Genomic DNA, 17,666 nt, shown 5'->3' on the forward strand with positions numbered 1-17,666 from the left:
ATCTATCAATACTGCAAATGGGACTACAAACCAAAATTATTAGAGAGGTAAATGCAGGTTGCTCGAAAGAATAAAGCAATGCAAGTTAATGTTTTGTGTATGGAACAGTATCATGAAATATTAAACTATCTTTGCCCGCAGTTGTGGATTGATAAACCACACTTTCACTGTTCTCTTCCAACATACGGTTTGCATTATGCTTCAGGATACATTTGAAATCGAGCACAATCTGTGATTGCTGAAAAATGACTTTGATCCCAAATTAGAGTGCTGTTTGTCTGGGTTAATCAGGATGAATACAAATTTGGACCAGTTTAGTTTATTACCCATTTCTGAGCCTATGTGAGAAGTAAACAGATTACCATTATTCCAAAGGTTAGTGTGTGTATTACCAAATCCCGTGGCTGCATACACCTCAAATCATTGGGATGCAGATTATTAAGTATTGGGGAGTTATTGAGTTACAGTCCCATTAATTTTTCCCAAACTTGAGGGTGACCTGACAGAGGTATATAAGATCATGAGAGACATAGACAGGGTAAAATTACATAGTCTTTTTCCCAAGGAGGGAATGCCAAAAACAACAGGGTATAGGTTTAAGATCAGAGGTGAGAGATTTATAAGGGACATCGGGGCAGCTTCACATAAAGGGTGATGCGTATTTGGAATGAGCTGCCAGAAATAATGGTTGAGGTGGACACATTAGCGACATTTAAAAGCCATTTAGCTAAGTATGTGGATAGAAGGGGTTTAGAGGGCTATGGGCCAAATGCGGGCAGATGGGACTAGCTCGCTGGTCAACAGTTGGCATGAGCAAGTTGGGCCAAAGGGCCTGTTTCCATGCTGTATGACTCTACTCTTTATTTGCTAATGCTAGGTTATTTCAACTACTCGTTCTTTCTGGAACCAATATTCTCCTCTGTTTTGAGAGGTTTTATGCATTTTAGACAGAAAAAAATGAGTTACCTGTGGGTTTTGATATTGAGTCTGGAGGGCAGAAATGTTCAGGTGGAAGATGAGATGTTGCTCCTTAGCTTTGTTGGGCCTCATTATAGTAGTGCAGGAGGTCAAAGTGGGATTGGGGTGTAAATTAAGGTGGCAGGCAGGATTGGTGGAGGGGAAGCTACAGATCAAGGAGAAGAAAGGCATTTCTTAGGCACCTGTGTAGAAAGTCTTGTCATTGGAGGAAATATGATGGAAATGGAGAGGTGGGAGGATAGAATGGAGTCTTTATGTGAGGTAGGATAGTATGAAGTATAATCACCCTGCCTACCGTAAGACATCATGAAGCATACAAGTTGGAGTGCAGTTGGAAAAGCACTTGCAAATCCTGTCAGGAAATTAGGGATTTCCACATAGGAATCACAAACTCGGCAGCATTTAGATGAGAAAATGTGTGCAGTTATGTATGGATTGGTAATGCTTCCCAGCAAGTTCCAGACCACAGTATTTATGCATTTGTTTAATTACAAAATGCCCTGACAACATCCATTATTTTGGGAAGTATCTTGGTGGGTTTTAATGGTATGCTAAACTACAAATATATTTCAATAAACTCCCTCACTTTAAAGACTAATTTTATATTTATGGATTGTAAACATTTCAAAATGTCATAGATCTTATATTTTTAACCCTTTGAAATCTCTACATGAATCATACATGAATCTTTTTTTAAACATTTTTTTACAACAAATTACAGAGTTAATTTAAAAAAGTACTATTTTCTTCTGGTTGAATACTTGTAAGAATTCTTTAATAAGTTTCATAACTACATAACCACTGGTCTTCTGAGATTCCTTTGAACTGCAAGCTGACAGCAAACAACATCAGTAAAGAAGTCGTTCATGCTGGAGTCCTGGGTACTCAATCCATGCACAATGGGGTTTGACTAGTTATGTCAGGTTTAGCTTGGGTCAGGCCACACTGTGCCTGCTTGGGTCAGGCCACACTGTGCCTGCTCGGCTCAATGTTTAATCCAGGTCAGGGTGTTTAGTTCATGATTACTGCATATGTCTTCAGCTCTTGATCAATAATTGGTGTTTCATCCTCAAACAGCAATTTTGAGATTATTATGTTACAGTGATATTTAGGTCAAGTATGGAAAACTGTTAACTTGGGTTAAGTTCTAAGTAGCCATGGTCAGGTTGGGTTTTAACTTTATTCCTGAGTTCATGTCACAATGATCATTGCATCTTCATGAATCCTTTTTCTTAAAGATGAGCACTGTACTTTTCTTAAAAATGAGACATACACATATACTTCCATTTTGATAACTGGTAGGAGTTCTAATGTAACTAGCAATCAGCATTTTCAACAATTCATGGTTGTTATAATTAAAGGATTTCTGAATTATGACTCCAATTACTTTTAACTGACCAATCTCGTTCAAACCATTAAAAGCAACTAGGGCAAAATGAGTACAAACATACATGAAGTATGCTTTAAGGTGTAAAACCAGTGCAACAAGCAGCAATTTAGACTGGATGTTCACCATTATTTGAAATAGTATTTCATAATCTCTGGAAACTGACTTGCCTTCACAGTGAGTAAGGTCTGCAGCATCTTTAATCCCTGCTTTTAGAGCCTTATCTGTGGTCAGCAGGATGTAATGATGAGCACATTTGGTACTAATTTATATTTCAGAACAAATAAAACTGTCTGTAAAATGGATTGATGGACAATGGAAATAATGGCCAGTCTTAGTGTTAATTTATGTGAAAAGGTAAGTAAAGTGAATTGACAGGCAGTGAATGACTGCCAGTTGGGAATAACTTAATCAGTTAAATGGCTATTAAGGTAGGTGGATATGCACTTCAAATGGTTTCCAGTCTGTTGCCTTGCTTTTTTTTATTTTGTGTGAAACATTCTCCAGATGAAGTTTAATATCAAGAATGCAGAAAGAAAAAGTGGCAATCTTTGGTGAAGATCAGGTCTTTTAAAAACTCTACAGAACAGCAGATGTTCATTTTACAGATTATTTTTAATATGTTATCTGAATTCCTAAGATTAGAACTAATCAATGGAGGTGGTGAAAATTTTTGAACAGTGTTCTTGAAATATACAACCGCATTGTTTTTTGTGACACAAGCTTCTTGCCTTCTGCCCCTTACTGGTAGCAGATATGTTGCATCATTAATTGTTTTGTATATTTTCCAGACACCGTCCATGATTAGTTGGTGCAAGTAACATCAATTAAAGCAGAGGATTTACCAAGTTGTTCACATTCTCCCAGTTGTTCCTCCTGAAAGTATGCCCCATGTAATTTAACAAAACATTTAATGAAGGCAAAGCATTAGCCTAAGAGTCAGAGGTGATGTGAGACATATGACTTGGGCAAAAGGTTGATTATACAGTAAACCATCATTCACTTAGATAAAAATTGTTTAAACTGCAGGGGAAACAGAACTTACAGAAACTTCTCCAAACAAAAAACAGGAGAGTTTTTTTGTAAAAACACAATGAGTGAAGGATAGTTACAGACAAATTTTGTGTGATTGATCTCAGTCACATGCAACAATGTGGTCAACAGGCTTGAGTAATGGGAGAATTACCCGAAGATCTCCATTCTCACTACAGCGTTGTATCATTAGGCAGCACATTTGATTGCTAAATAACCCTAAGCTTACAGGTTTTATTTGATTATTTGTACTAATATTTAAACAGCAAAAAGAAGAACTGATCATTTAAGATCTTACTTTATACAGCAGTTCATTTCATCTTTTCACCAGCCAATTATCTTCGAAAGCCATGAATATATTTTCAGGTTTTTCCACCTTTCTAGAATGGAACATTCTGGGAAACACTCAGCACACTAGGGAGCATCTGTGGAGAGATTAAGAGTAAGTGTTTCAGAATGATGAAAGTTCAGGCAGAATTAGATTAACCATTTCACAAAAACATCACCTGCCATCCTGAACTTAAACATAATGTCATTCCTTCATCTTTGCTGCATCTATAACAAAAGAGTCTAACCAAAACCATTTTGGGTAGAGCATCCCCACAAACAATAATAGAAAAAGGCCAACCGATAAATTTCATCTTGATCCAAGTCAAGTGCCAAGAATCCAGATCCCAAGATCTATTGGTTCCATCAGTTAGCGTTTTTCTCCCTAGAATGAAAAGCAATCCCCTCTCCACATCAAGTCAAATCTCTAATTAATTGTTGCCTGAATACAGCAGCAATTGTATCATAGAAACCCCAGGTACCTTCACCACCACAAAAAGGTTGAAGGAATAACTAAATGCAGGAAGTTTAATTTGATAAGGTAGACTTAGAATGCCCTAAGTGCCATCTATAAGTCAATCTGCTGCAAAAGTAACAATTCCTTCTCTTAGCCACAGATTTCCTCATTTTGTGAGTGATCATGGCTTACACAGAATGATTGTTAGTTTTGCTGATGCTCTTGCTAATGGCATGGCATGAGTTTTCTAAGAAATTGACTTTGACGAGAAAACATTTCAATTTAAATTTTGCGTTGGTGTCACTGCAACTGCCAATCATCAATATTGTAATTTTGTACTGTCAGAACCTCGACAGATGTTCTACAGGATTTTTGTTTGAGTGAAATCGTCAGATGCATGTACATCGTGATGAGCATATTAGTTTCAGTACAGAAAGCTGAGGAGATAGAATTCAGTGAAATATCCACTCAACAATTTCTTTGTCCTCTGTTGGGAAATAGCAATTACACCATGCCCATCGAGTGAACATTCACAGGAGAGAAAACAGTGTGGTAATATGCTGACAAGAATTATTTGACAGTTGTGCAAAATTGATTATAAATTGGCCCCTAAGCATCTTTGAGAAAATTTTGAATAAATAGAAAACCTTGCATTTATTGGCATATTCCAAATCCCTTCAAACTAAGTGGGATGTAAGTAAGTCATGCATATAGCCACTGGAGGGATCTACAGGCAACAGTTCTGTAGAATTATTGACTAAGAATTGGCTTGTATTGCATTGGTTGTCTCAGTGGTAATCCACAGTGATGCTTTTTCCCATTTTCAGTCACACATCTAATTACGTCAACATCATACAATGCACTTATTCAGTCTTCCCAATGCAAAGAGATGCTGAATTCTACATTTAAGGAATCTGATGGGACATTCTCTAAGGTAAATCCAAACCTCCCTGAGTGCTCAAACTAGTAAAGGGTAATTTTTTTGTTTGGAGTAGTAAACACCCGAAGAAATTAGTTAATAAATTCCTCAATGACCCCTCAGCCCCTTTGGAGGAGAACTCATTACTTTAGCCTTGAGGTGCTGTATGCTCTTTCCTGGGTAGCCTTCCTGCCTGCACTGTACCTTCTCTGTAGCTGTTACACTTCATTCTGCCTTGTACTACCTTGATGCACTGTGTAATGAATTGATCTGTACGAACAGTATGCAAGACAAGTTTTTCAATTTACCTTGGTACATGTGACAATAATAAACCAATTCCAGTGGCCGATATGAAGCAACTGACCTTTTTATTTTGGGCTTGATCTTTGTGTGGGGGAAGGTGACTACTGGAGGATGTGGGAACGAAGATATGTGGGGATTGGGAGGTATGCTTGTGTATCCATATCTGAGGAAGTTTCAGCATTAAATAGCAGTATTTATAGTGCTTGACAGGTATCTTATTCACCACAGTGTGAGAGCATTTTGTCCATGGCAATTGTAATGTGTGTTGCTGCTGACTGGTTGCAATGCAGAGTGTGTCTTGAAGGACTGTTGCTCTTCTCCAACTGCTATGAGGCAAAGTGAAGGCCACTGTGATAAGTTGGGCGAGTTCCCTGCACAGGTTCTGATTCATCATACTCTTCAGATGGAAAGTATATTGATTCTGTTGTACATTGTTTGCAGCCAATTTTGCAATCTCTTTTGGGGAGCCATTTTAGCACCAGCACTACAAGCAGCAATGCTTTAAGAGCAGCAAGAAAGGTGAAATCCAGTTAATAAGTCTACATGCAAAATTTGTTTGGTTCATGATGTATCCCTGAAAAATGTAAAATAACATTATTATTGTTTTAATTATTTAAGGATAGCTTATGGATTTTAACAATCTTTGAAATGCCATCTGCCATAATCAGATGTATTGGTACTTGCAGCTTTCTCTAGAAACCGGTTGATCTAGATTGCGAGTCCCAACAAAAACAGCTGTCACGGTCACTTGCACATATGTGTGTATAATCTCATTGATTTGCAGAGTTCTCAAATTGTGGCCTGCTAACACAATTACTTAATAATTATCCCTTTTTCACATGCTAGAGGCAACATATCTAGTACTACTGAAAGCATGCACAGCAGGTATCACCTATTACAGGGATTCCTCAATTTATAATTTTTTAATTATAATGCTATTATTGATTCTTTGGTGTATATGTCTTCAATTTTTGAAGCTACTTTTCACCTTTAAAAAAATTGTGTATCACTCTCCACAGATCAGAATTCACTGTCACAAAATGCCTACAGTGTCTTTTACTCACCCTTTTCAATTTATGAAGTTTCATTTAACAAAACATTTTCCAGGAGAATATCCCTGTCTAAATCAAGGAATGGCTGCACAAATTGGTCCAAAGAATTTTCCTAATGCTTCAAGAATATAAAACTCTGGTTTGGCTGCATCTGGAGCATTGCTTTCAATTCTGGTTGCCCCATTGTAAGAAGGATGTGGAGACTTTGGAGTGGGTGCAGAAGAGGTTTACCAGGATGCTGCCTGGATTTGAGGGCATGTGCAATGAGGAGAGGTTGGACAAACTTGAGTTGTTTTCTCTGGAGTGGTGGAGCCTGAAGGGAGGCCTGATAGAAGTTTATGAAATTATGAGAGGCGTAGATAGAGTAGATAGCTGATATCTTTTCCACAGGGTTGAAATGACTAATACTAGAGGGCATGCATTTAAGGTGAGAGGGGAAAGTTCAAAGGAGGTGTACAGGGCAAGTTTTTTCAAAAACAGAGAGTGGTGGGTGACTGAAATGTGCTGCCGGTGGTGGTGGTGGAGGCAAATATGATAAAGGCATTTAAGCGGCTCCTAGATAGGCACGTGAATATGCAGAGAATGGAGGGAAATGGAACATGTGCAGGCAGAAGGAATTAGTTCAATTAGGTGTCATTGGATTAATTAGTTCGGCACAACATTGTGGGCTGAAGGGCCTGTTCCTGTACTATACTGTTCTACGTTCTATGTTAATCACCTTTCACTTCAGGTCTTAGGCTATTCATCTTAAGTGTTAATTCTATTTTTCTCTCCATAGATGTGGCCTGACTTTCTCAAAATTTCCGTCATTTTCTGTTTTTATTTCAGATTTTTAGCATGTGCAGTTTTCGTTTTAGTAATGAATATACTGTATTGTCCTTCTATAGATCTCTAGCTCTGCATTTTCTTAAGTGTGATGGGAAACTTTGTGTAATAATGGACATGTGGGAATCAAATGCAAACAGAAAGAAAAGGCATTTGTGTACGATTTGGTGGAGTATTAGTCACTAGTCTCGAAATTGGTGCATGTGACAGGTCTTTTTTCACACTAGGTTAAAAGACTTATTTTGAAACCTGATCACTGAAGCTAAGTTTATTCTATATTTTCAGTGTGTTTCATAGATGTTGGTGTAAAGGTCACTGGCCATGATGTCAAGGTTTTGGCATCCCTCCATCATCCCTAACCCCACCCCAGCAATCTGTGGCCTGAGTTCTTCCACTCCACATTGGCAGAGAAAATAGGTTAAAACATGGTTTTTGCAGGCAAGACCTTTTGCACCTCACACCTTGAGTCCTTCATACGGCAGAATATTTTAGCTGGAAGCCATTGCACAAAACTGGCATAAGCCCCTCTTGTTTATCATGCCTCTTATGCTGCTGAAGCATTTCCTATCCACTGTTCAATAGGTGATACTGGCAGGATAACTGCTCGACAGAACAGCAGGAAAGCTGCCTGCTCTTTGTTGAATATGGCACAGGTTCTTTTGCATTCTTCTGAACAAGCAGATGTGATCTTGATTTAAGGTCTCCTCTGAAATTCAGCATTCCCAGAGGTACTGCCCTGAAGTCCCAGCCTGGATTACATGCATAGCTTCTGAAGTGCAACCCTGACTCAAGGTAGGAGCTCCACCATGATGCTTAAGAAATAGGTTTTCATCTTTATTGCACATGTGAATAGAAGACCATCAGTGGCTTCTTAAAATCATGCTCTTGTGATGGATAAGTTGAAAGTCAGAGCTTGGTCCCTCCTTTAGATAAGTAAAAATCTTTGTTTTGTGAGTGAAAGGAATATTCTAAGTATGTTCTTTTATAACTGCAGTACCGTATCATGACTTATTAATGTGTTAATTCAAATCTGATCAATTCGTCCCTTTCAAAAGACTTTTGCAATTTATACAGGTGCAAACCAAGCCTTGCGCCTGCACCTTTCCCACAGCCCATTAGAGGGTGTGCATCTGCATGGAAAGTGCATTCTACTCCCTCGCAAGGTGAAAGCAATCTAAACTGCTCTTCAAAGGTAACAGCAACTTACAGTTGTATTACACCTAAGAAAACATCGCAAGGGATTCACAGGAGCAAAATGAGACACCAAATCAAGGAAATATTCAGTGTGGAGATGACAAGCTTGGTTGGAGTTAGGTTTAAAAGAGTGTTTTAAGGAACCTGTTTTTTTGAGAATGTATTATTTTTGTATTTATTAAATGAAAGAGAGCAGGAGAAACTGAGAAGTGCAAGGCTATGGATTACACATTGACCGTTACTGAGGGAAATTAGTGACCATGGCAAATTTGAAGCAGTATAAAGTATGGGAACAGAAAAGGCAATAGGAAGAGATTGACTGCTCACAAAGAGGATACCCAACTTAGAGCAACCCCTGTAACGTCTACACAGATGCATGGTGCAGCATTGAATTAAGATTGTTACACAACAAGGCACATATCTGGTTAACTCTGAAGTACGTTTATTGCAGCTATCTAGTATGCAAGTATAAATGCTTCACTTATCATGAAAATATGTATTTATTATTAATTTAAACAATTTTTGTGTGCATGCATATATGTGTGGTATAGAAGAGGGAGGATACGTTATGAGAAAAAGACTTGACGGAGCTCACTAGCTTTTTCTTGGGGTGGGATGGATGAAAGGCATTGATGGAGGATCTGTTAGACATTTTCAAAATCAGCAAAGGCATTGATGTGAGTGATGAAGAGAACTTTGTGTTACTGAAAACAAAGAAATACTGTTCTTCCAGCTAATTTGTAAAATAGGAGAGAAGTTCTGCTTCCCACTTCAATGTATGCTGCCTTTGCAGCGTATTCTAAATGGAAATAATCCCTTAATTCTAGAGGGAAAATGAAATAGCAAAACGGAAGTGAAAAGCTTGGCTTCACTGATCAAACCATCTGGCACCTTGATGTCAATCTCAGCATCTATATCTTTTGATATTTTTGACTGAAACTTAAAAATATTATTAACAGAGGAAAAAGAGGAAAAAAAAACCTGAGTCTCAAAGCAAGATTCTGGTGGAATGACCAAAAATTTAGCCAGAGATGTGCATTTAGAGGAGATTTGTAAAGCAGGAAAAGGTGTCGGAGAGATTCTGGGAGGGAAATCCAGAGTTTAAAGCCATGGCAAGTGAAGGCACAGCAATCGGTGGCAAAGTGATTATAATCAGGGATGCCTGAAAGACCAAGATTGATAAAGTATGGGGGGACGGGGGAGAGGAATGGTGTGCAAAGACATGCTGAGATTTGAAAGCAATGATAGAAATTGCTCAACTGGGAGTGAATGAGGGTCACAAGTACATGGGTGGTTGATTGATGGAACTAGGTGCAACTTGGGGCGTAATCAGCAGGGTTTTGAATGACCCGAACTTTGAGGAAACTGAGCACCTGTGTCATGGTATTGACGGACTAGAAGGGAAAAGGCAAAACTGAGAGTCTCAGCCACAGACCAGCTGAAGGAGGACAGAAATGAATGATAGTACATTCGTAGAAATAATGATAACATTAATATGAGGTCTGATATTCAATGTGGGTCATATCTGAGACCAAAGTTGTGAATCTCCTAGTCCAGACAGTTGCTGGCATGAGGGATGTTGGGATAGAGATCAAAAATGATGGCTTCAGGCTTCCCAATGTTAAACTGGATATTTCTGTTAATCCCCAGTGGAGAGGAAGAGAGGGATGATGGTGAAGCAAAGAGACTTTGTCAGTGTCCTTATGTTTTTGGATGATATTGCCAAGGGGCAGTAAATAGATAAGAAAATACCAAGGAGATCCATGGGAACAATGGGGTGGGGGTGGAATGGGAAGCTATTACAGGTGATTGTCTGGTTATAGCTGAATAACTATGAAGAGAACCAAGTTAGTGCAGTGCAGTCCAATCCAACTGAGGCCATTGAAAGAGGAAGGTGAGTCAAAAGGTGCATCCAAGAGGATAAAAAGAAAGTAATTACCATTACCACAACCATGCATGATACCACTGGGGATTGTACGACCAGGACTGTGGCAGGCCACAAGGGATTCCAGTTAAGATATGTGTGAGCTTGAGAGGCTAAGCCATGTTCAAAGAACTCGGAGAGGAAGGGGAGGTTGTAGACAGGGTGCTATTTTCCAGAAGGATCGGGACTTATTTCTTTGAGACGAGTGATGATGGTGAGAGTGAACAATTAACACGGGGTTGACAGCTACAGAGGGATTGGAGGGATGCTTTAGTGTAGGATCCTATAATTTACTAGAAATGGGGGTGAAGTGGCAGGAAATCAGTCTCATTGTCAAAAGGACTTTGTGGTGATCATTAACAAAAAACAATTGAGCCACATATGCAGAAAAAAACGTGAAGAGATTTGGGGAGGGATGTTGAAAATCTTGGTAGCTGCAGGTGTGGCCATCAGTTGTGAAGAGGTTAAAAGTCAGTGCAGGTATCATGGAGGGTTGGAAGTGTTGAAAGAGAGTTTTAAAATCAAGTCATTACTGCACTGGAAACCATTGGGCTGACACCTGAATGGGCCTTGGTTGCAAGTTAGGTAATGGGCAGCAATATCATTGGCTGCATTGCAACATTGTCAGCAGTATGATCATCATGTATGTTTCGATGAAACTATCAAATGATCATGTATTTGTTAGCAAATGTAATTTCCAAATGAGAACTGTATTGGTGGGTGAAGTGTGGACTTCTTGCTTCTTAACCCTTTCCAAATACTCTTATTTCTCTGCCGTTTCAATTCAACTTATTCACAGAGCATAACAAATATCACTAATTACTCTGATGTTCTTCCTGTTCTTTCATTACGTGTTCTTTCACATCATTAGTGTTCTATTACTCAATCATATCACAAAGTTTAATTAGAGCATAGTATGATATCTTGGCTGATTTTTAAACTGGTCCTATTGACAACTGATAGCTGAATAATTAATAATACATTGCAGCAATAAAATTATTAATTGGATTCTGTAACATTCAATTAAATCAGCATTTTAAAACCAATTTTAGATGATGGAAGTGTATTAACACAAGATCTGGTCTCTTGTGGCAAGGTTGTGCTGAACGACATTACTCAATAGAGGATTCTAAATGAAGATCCAGCAGTATAAATATTACATTAATTCATTAAATCCAGAAACCAACATCATACTAATACCATTTGATTGCACTCTCTGGTATTCTTTGCTGGTAGTTAAATGAAATTTCAACAACAGAACAACTGGACAAAGATTGAACAGATCATCTATCTGGAGAACCAATGCACTGGAATGCCATCGCAGAACACCAATGGTTGTTTTGATCATTGGTCCACACTTCAGTGATGGTCAGGGAGAAGTTTGGTATTGTGTTTATAGAGAGTAGATGGGGGTGGGGGGGTCAGTGGTTGTTAGTGGGTAAAATTGGAAAGATCAGCTTTGTATTTGAGACTGTATTTGCATTTGATACCTTCACTTGCCATGGCTTTAAACTCTGGATTTCCCTCCCTCTCCACCCTCATTTCCTTCTTTACAATGCTCCTCTAAATGTATATCTCTGGCTAAATTTTTGGTCATTCCACCAGAATCTTGCTTTGTATTTGATACTGTACTGAAGTGATGGGGAATTGGAGAGGATTGGTGGTTTTGGAGAAGACCGGCAGTTTATAAAAGGGACGTCTGGCTGTTTATGTTGGTGGCAAATCAGGATTGGTGGTTAGGGTGGTATCAAGGGACTTCTGGTCAGGGAGCTGGTAAAGGGCTGGAGATTGGTGAGTGTTTGGTAAGGAGCTTTGTGCAGTAGGTGGATTTTCAAGGATATAGATAACTTATCTACTAACATGGTAGGCTTCCCAGTTCAGTGCTGAGCAAGTCAGATCATGTGGTCCCAGGATTGCCCCCAGATTAATATGGTATAATTACCCCTACGGGTAACAATGTCATCCTGTGCACCATGGATGTGGGAATTACATGTGACTAAAGCCAGGATATTCTTGGTTAAGATTCTAATTACCAAGACACAACCTAGAAATGATCACAAATGAGAGCTACTCTGCGTAGGAAATATTTTCAGTCACATGTCTAAGAAAATATATACTGGCATTGGAGGTACTAATCTCATTCGTTGGATGGGAGAGCTATTACATTGCCAGTGGCTAAAGAAATTAAATCTATATTCTTTGGAGTTTAGAAGAATGAGGGTGATCTTATTGAACCACATCCTGAAGGGGCACAGTCGGATGGATACACAGGAGATTCTGCAGATGCTGGAATCTGGAACAACACACACAAAATACTGTAGGAACTCAGCAGGTCAGGCAGCACCTATGGAGGGAAATAAACAATCAACATTTTGGGCCGAGACCCTTCATCGGGACTAGAAAGGAAGAGGGCAGAAGCCAGAATAAGAAGGTCAGGGGAGTGGGGTGGTGGTGGGAGCACAGACTGGCAGGTGATAGGTTAGTCCAGGTGAGAAGGAGGTAGGTGGGTGGGGGAGGGGGGATGAAAGGGAGTGGCATAAGAAGTTGAGAGGTGATAGGTAGAAGAGGCAAAGGGCTGAAGAAGGAATCCAGTAGGAGAGGGCAGTAGACCATGGAAGGTGGATGGGCAGGTCATGAGGGTGGGGAAGGGGTAAGAAAAGGGGTGAGGGGGCCACAGGAATGAGGGAAAACAAGGAGGGGGAAGAGGGGAGAGGTTACTGGAAGTTAGAGAAATCGATGTTGGGGCCATCAGGTTGGAGAATATGAGGTGTTGTTCCTCCAACCTGCATCTGGCCTCAATGTGGCAGTAGAGGAGGCCGTGGATAGGATGGATATTAAGGTGTTTCCACGACTGGGAGAACCTGAAGTGGGACCTTGTTACAAGATTAGGGGTGGTCATTTGAAACTGCAGTTTGTAGGAACATCTCGTAGAGGGTGGTGAATCTCTGAATTTCTCTACCTTGAAGGTTGTGGAGGCTAGAACATTAGGGATATGTAAAGAGGAAATAGGTAAATTTTTGAAGGCTGAGGGAACTGAGAGCTATGAGGAACTGACGCAGAAGAAGAGATGACACTTGAGGCAGATCAGCCATGAAGATATTGACTAATGGGCAAGCTTAAGGGCTGAGTGGCCTACTCCTGCTCCTATTGTTGGGTGTTCTAATAGCACTGTCTTTTCAGTGCTATGCAATCTAATTTCTAGGCAGTCTAGTTTTTGATCCACTTGGTTAACAGATATTACATACCAAAGGAAAATAACTGTTCACAGTTGGAAACCCTCGTTCATTCCTTTCTTTTCCACTTCTTCCCCCTCTCTCTCATTGAACCAAAAATGCTAAGTTAACAAGAACAGTCATCCAACTGATTTGACCCCTGGGTTCTTTGCTCTGCACGTTGCTTTCTCCCAAATAGCAACTGCCACAATGGTAGTGAATAAGGGCTAGTGCGAAGCTATAATACTGCACCTGGAGCGGAACCGTACATGCAAGTGATGGCCTGGAATGCAATCATTTATTCAAGAGGAGTGTTGGTCCACTCAGTTCTTAGAATGTGTTTGGAAGACCTGCAGTTCTCTTGAAGTCCTCGAGTCTCGCGACTAAACCTTCTATTCTGCCATCAGGCATATTTCTGAACCTTTCAAGCGTAAGACCTTCTGTTATGTTACCATTGTACTAAGTGGTGTGAGATGTCATTCTTCTCTCTTTTCAAATCACACAACTTGAAGTGGAATGACATTGATCATTACTTAGTGCATTTTTGTGAACTACATTTCTGATGCAGTAACAACTTGCTCCTTGTTTGGCTTGGTAACTGCTGGTATTTTTTCTTTGGTTGTTTTTTTTTGATTTATGCAAAACAATTACATTTTCTCTCCAATCACATTTCAGCAAAAGTGTTGCCCATGATGAAGTGGCAAACCATCACACCATTGGACATTTATTGACTTAAAAATAGATACCCATTCTCCTCCTTCCATAAGCATGCATGGTGATCTGTTGGGAAGGGGTTGCTGAACTGCTTCTGTTGCAGAGACTCTCCAGTTGATGGGAAGAATCATTTTAGTGGAAGTGACAGAACTTGGATCAGTGAACTCCCTTCAGTCAAAATAGATGTGGGGCCTCTCCACCTTGCATTTGTGTGGTGCCTTTAGTATGGGGGGAGAAAAATATTTCAGCTGAGGTGCAGCAACCAGACAGGGGGACAATGGCTGAGGAAGTGTTACTGAAGATGTTGCTGGAACTCTGGGAGTGCCCAGAGTCTGAGTAATGTGCACTCTAGCATGCTGAGGGTGAATCGGAGATGAAGTAGCAAAGGCTCTGACCACAATATTTCAAACGTTGTTTGACATGCAAGTTGTGCCAGAGGATTGTACATCATCTTTGTGAGAGGAGAGCAGAATAAATAATTATGGACCAATCGGTCCTGTTATTGCCTGTGGTTAAGCCTAAGAGGACAGAAGATCAGAATCATAATATTAGTTTAAAAGACATGGCTTAATTGAGAACTATAAGTACTCATTTTCAAAGGGCAAATTATGTCTGAAAAATGTAATAGTTAATTGAAGAATTAATGAAGTATAATGGAGAAAAATATTTTAAAATTTTTATAACTTTCATAATCTCAAATACATCAATTTTTTATGTCATTTTCAAGTAAATCCATACCAATCTAAGTGCTTTGAAATTTCTTTTCATTAAGAAGTGGTTATATATGTAACTTGTTAATCTGTTACAAGTGTGCAATGGAAATTCCAATTTTATTTGAAAATATACAAAATTCATAATTCTTTAAGTGATAAACAACCTCATTTTCAGAATCTTAGTAATCAGAGTGAATTTATTGACCATAAATACCAGCTTTAATTACATTAGAAGTGTCTTCCCTGCCTCACATAAGAGCTGTGTCACACAAAGCCTTAATAGTTTTAGGCAACGGGCTCATTGTGTGCAGTGTTGCTGTCGACATTATACCAGTAATGACCATCAGAGCAATCAGTAGTGCGCCACGCATTAAAGCCTAAGAGCTGCACTGAGTGCTGAATTAATCCTGCTGCTTGCTCTAAGGTGCTGACATTGGGATTAATAGTGCACCAGCTTCTGGGTATGTGGCACTATTAATCAGATAAAAATATAGGAGAGAAATGTATCAAAACCATATGCAAAAGCTACCCATCAGCGGGGCCCGCTTTGAACTTGTACTGTTCTGTAACTAATCTTTACTATGTTTCATATTGATTTTGCTCAGGTTCTGAAATGGTGACAGTTACAGTGAAACCTGTCCTTCTGTCCACCTTTTTGAAGCTGTAATGTCATAGCAAACTTCAGTGCCACAATTTGTTATCTTGATGTGATTGATTCCATGACTGAGAGTTAGGAATGAGGAGTTCATTGGAGATATCAAATGGGATAGAAGGCATGAAAATATTTTCAGCAGGATTTTGCTATTGAAAAATATAGCTGAGACTTATTGACGTTCACTGATACTAATGTGTGAATTCAGCAGCAGCTTCCAACAACTGCAGATGCAGTTAAATGTGTAAATCAGGAAGTCTAAGATTCCTCGATCCTTCCCAGATACTGCACAATAACAGTATCTCATTGAGAGAATCAGCTTTGAAGTACATGGAATGAACTGAAGTTGCTCTACTTACCTGATGTACATCACTAAACACCTTGGAAAAGGTCAATTGAAAATTATCTAGGTATTTGGGAGTCTCTTTCCACCAAATTGTACTTACTGAAGAAAACTTTAAAACATATTAATTACATATTTTATAATTTAAAAAAACAAAATGCTGGAAACATTCAGCAAGTCAGGCAGCATCAGTGAAGAGAAACATTTCAGATTGATCTGTGGTTTCTAGCTTCTGCAGTTTTTTTGCTCTTATGTACTTTTTTATGTCACTGTTCCTCTTTTTCACCCTCTCAATCATATTTTCTGCCACTGATTTGACTTTGAATTACTTATTCCAACTGATGCTTCCTTGCTTGGGCTCTGTGTTCGTTACTTCAGTCTGATCGCTTGTACTGTTGCTTATTTTGTTTGAACAGATCCTAGATTCTGTAGAGGCTGCTACCTTATTTCAATGACTGGTCGAAGGAAAAAAAGATGAAAAATCTTTGAGCAGGTATCAATATGATGAATGGCCTCCCTGTTCATTTGTAACTGAGAACAAAATCCTGCTCAACATGCTAGAAATACATAGTAGATCAGTCAGCATCTGTGGAGAAAGCCGACAGGCCAACAATGTTCCATTAGGAAGTTTTTGTTTTCTCCACAAATGTTGACTGACCTGATGATTTCCATCACCTTCTGCTTTTGTTTCAAATTACCAGAATCTGCAATAATTGTTTTTCTTATTAGCAGAGAATGTGTGAAAGTGACAAGAAAAGCAGAAAATATATTTTGAATAACGATATATTCTTGAGATTCCACAAGTTCTTTTAAAGACATTTATTTCTTCATTGTACCTGAACCTTTAAGGACACAATTGTACATCTGGAAGGGAGACTGTGTCAAAATGCAAAGTGGAAATTGGCGAAATATTTTGTTGTTTAAAACTTCAACCAGCTCTTGGTATAATTCAACCAAACTCGCCATCATTTAGATCCTGGAAAAAGCATAAAAACTAGTTTTGAACAAAAATTGATCTGCATTGATTTGATTCATCAGTGTTAAAATTCTTTCATCTCTGAGCAGCTCCTAGCTACAAAGTCTTTCTTCATGCTCATATGCTTCAATGTCAAGTTGTCAATATAGTATTTTCTAACCCCACTTGTTATGAAAGCTGCCTATTTTAAGTATAAGAATAACAATGTTGGATTTAAAATTTAGTATTAATATTATCTGCATGCATTACTTTAACACCATTTCTTCTGAACTACATTGGCATTGACTCTCTCTTGGATGAACTTTTCCCCCACAAAATACCGGAATCCTTGATAAGGCTCATTTTTCTCTGAGCTGGGGGAAGCACATGTCCCCCAGTAATGAAGCTCTCTTCTTCTCAGCACATCATTGTTTTTGGTATGCAGTTGTAAATCACACCTGGAGCCTGCAGTTAGTGAGATCCCAATGGACCTAATAAGACAAAATATATGGAAGTGTGGGGGAGAAAAAGTAGGATGGAGTACGCTGTACTTGGGGAAAATTGTTGGATGAAGAAATATGGACATCACCAGCTGTGAGTTAGTGTTTGGACTCATGAATAGGTGTGCTGAGTTATTTTGCATCTTTGTAATAAACCACCAGTTATTATTATGAAGAGT

This window comes from Pristis pectinata, chromosome 18 (genome assembly GCF_009764475.1).
Source record: "Pristis pectinata isolate sPriPec2 chromosome 18, sPriPec2.1.pri, whole genome shotgun sequence".
NCBI classification, from domain to species: Eukaryota; Metazoa; Chordata; class Chondrichthyes; order Rhinopristiformes; family Pristidae; genus Pristis; species Pristis pectinata.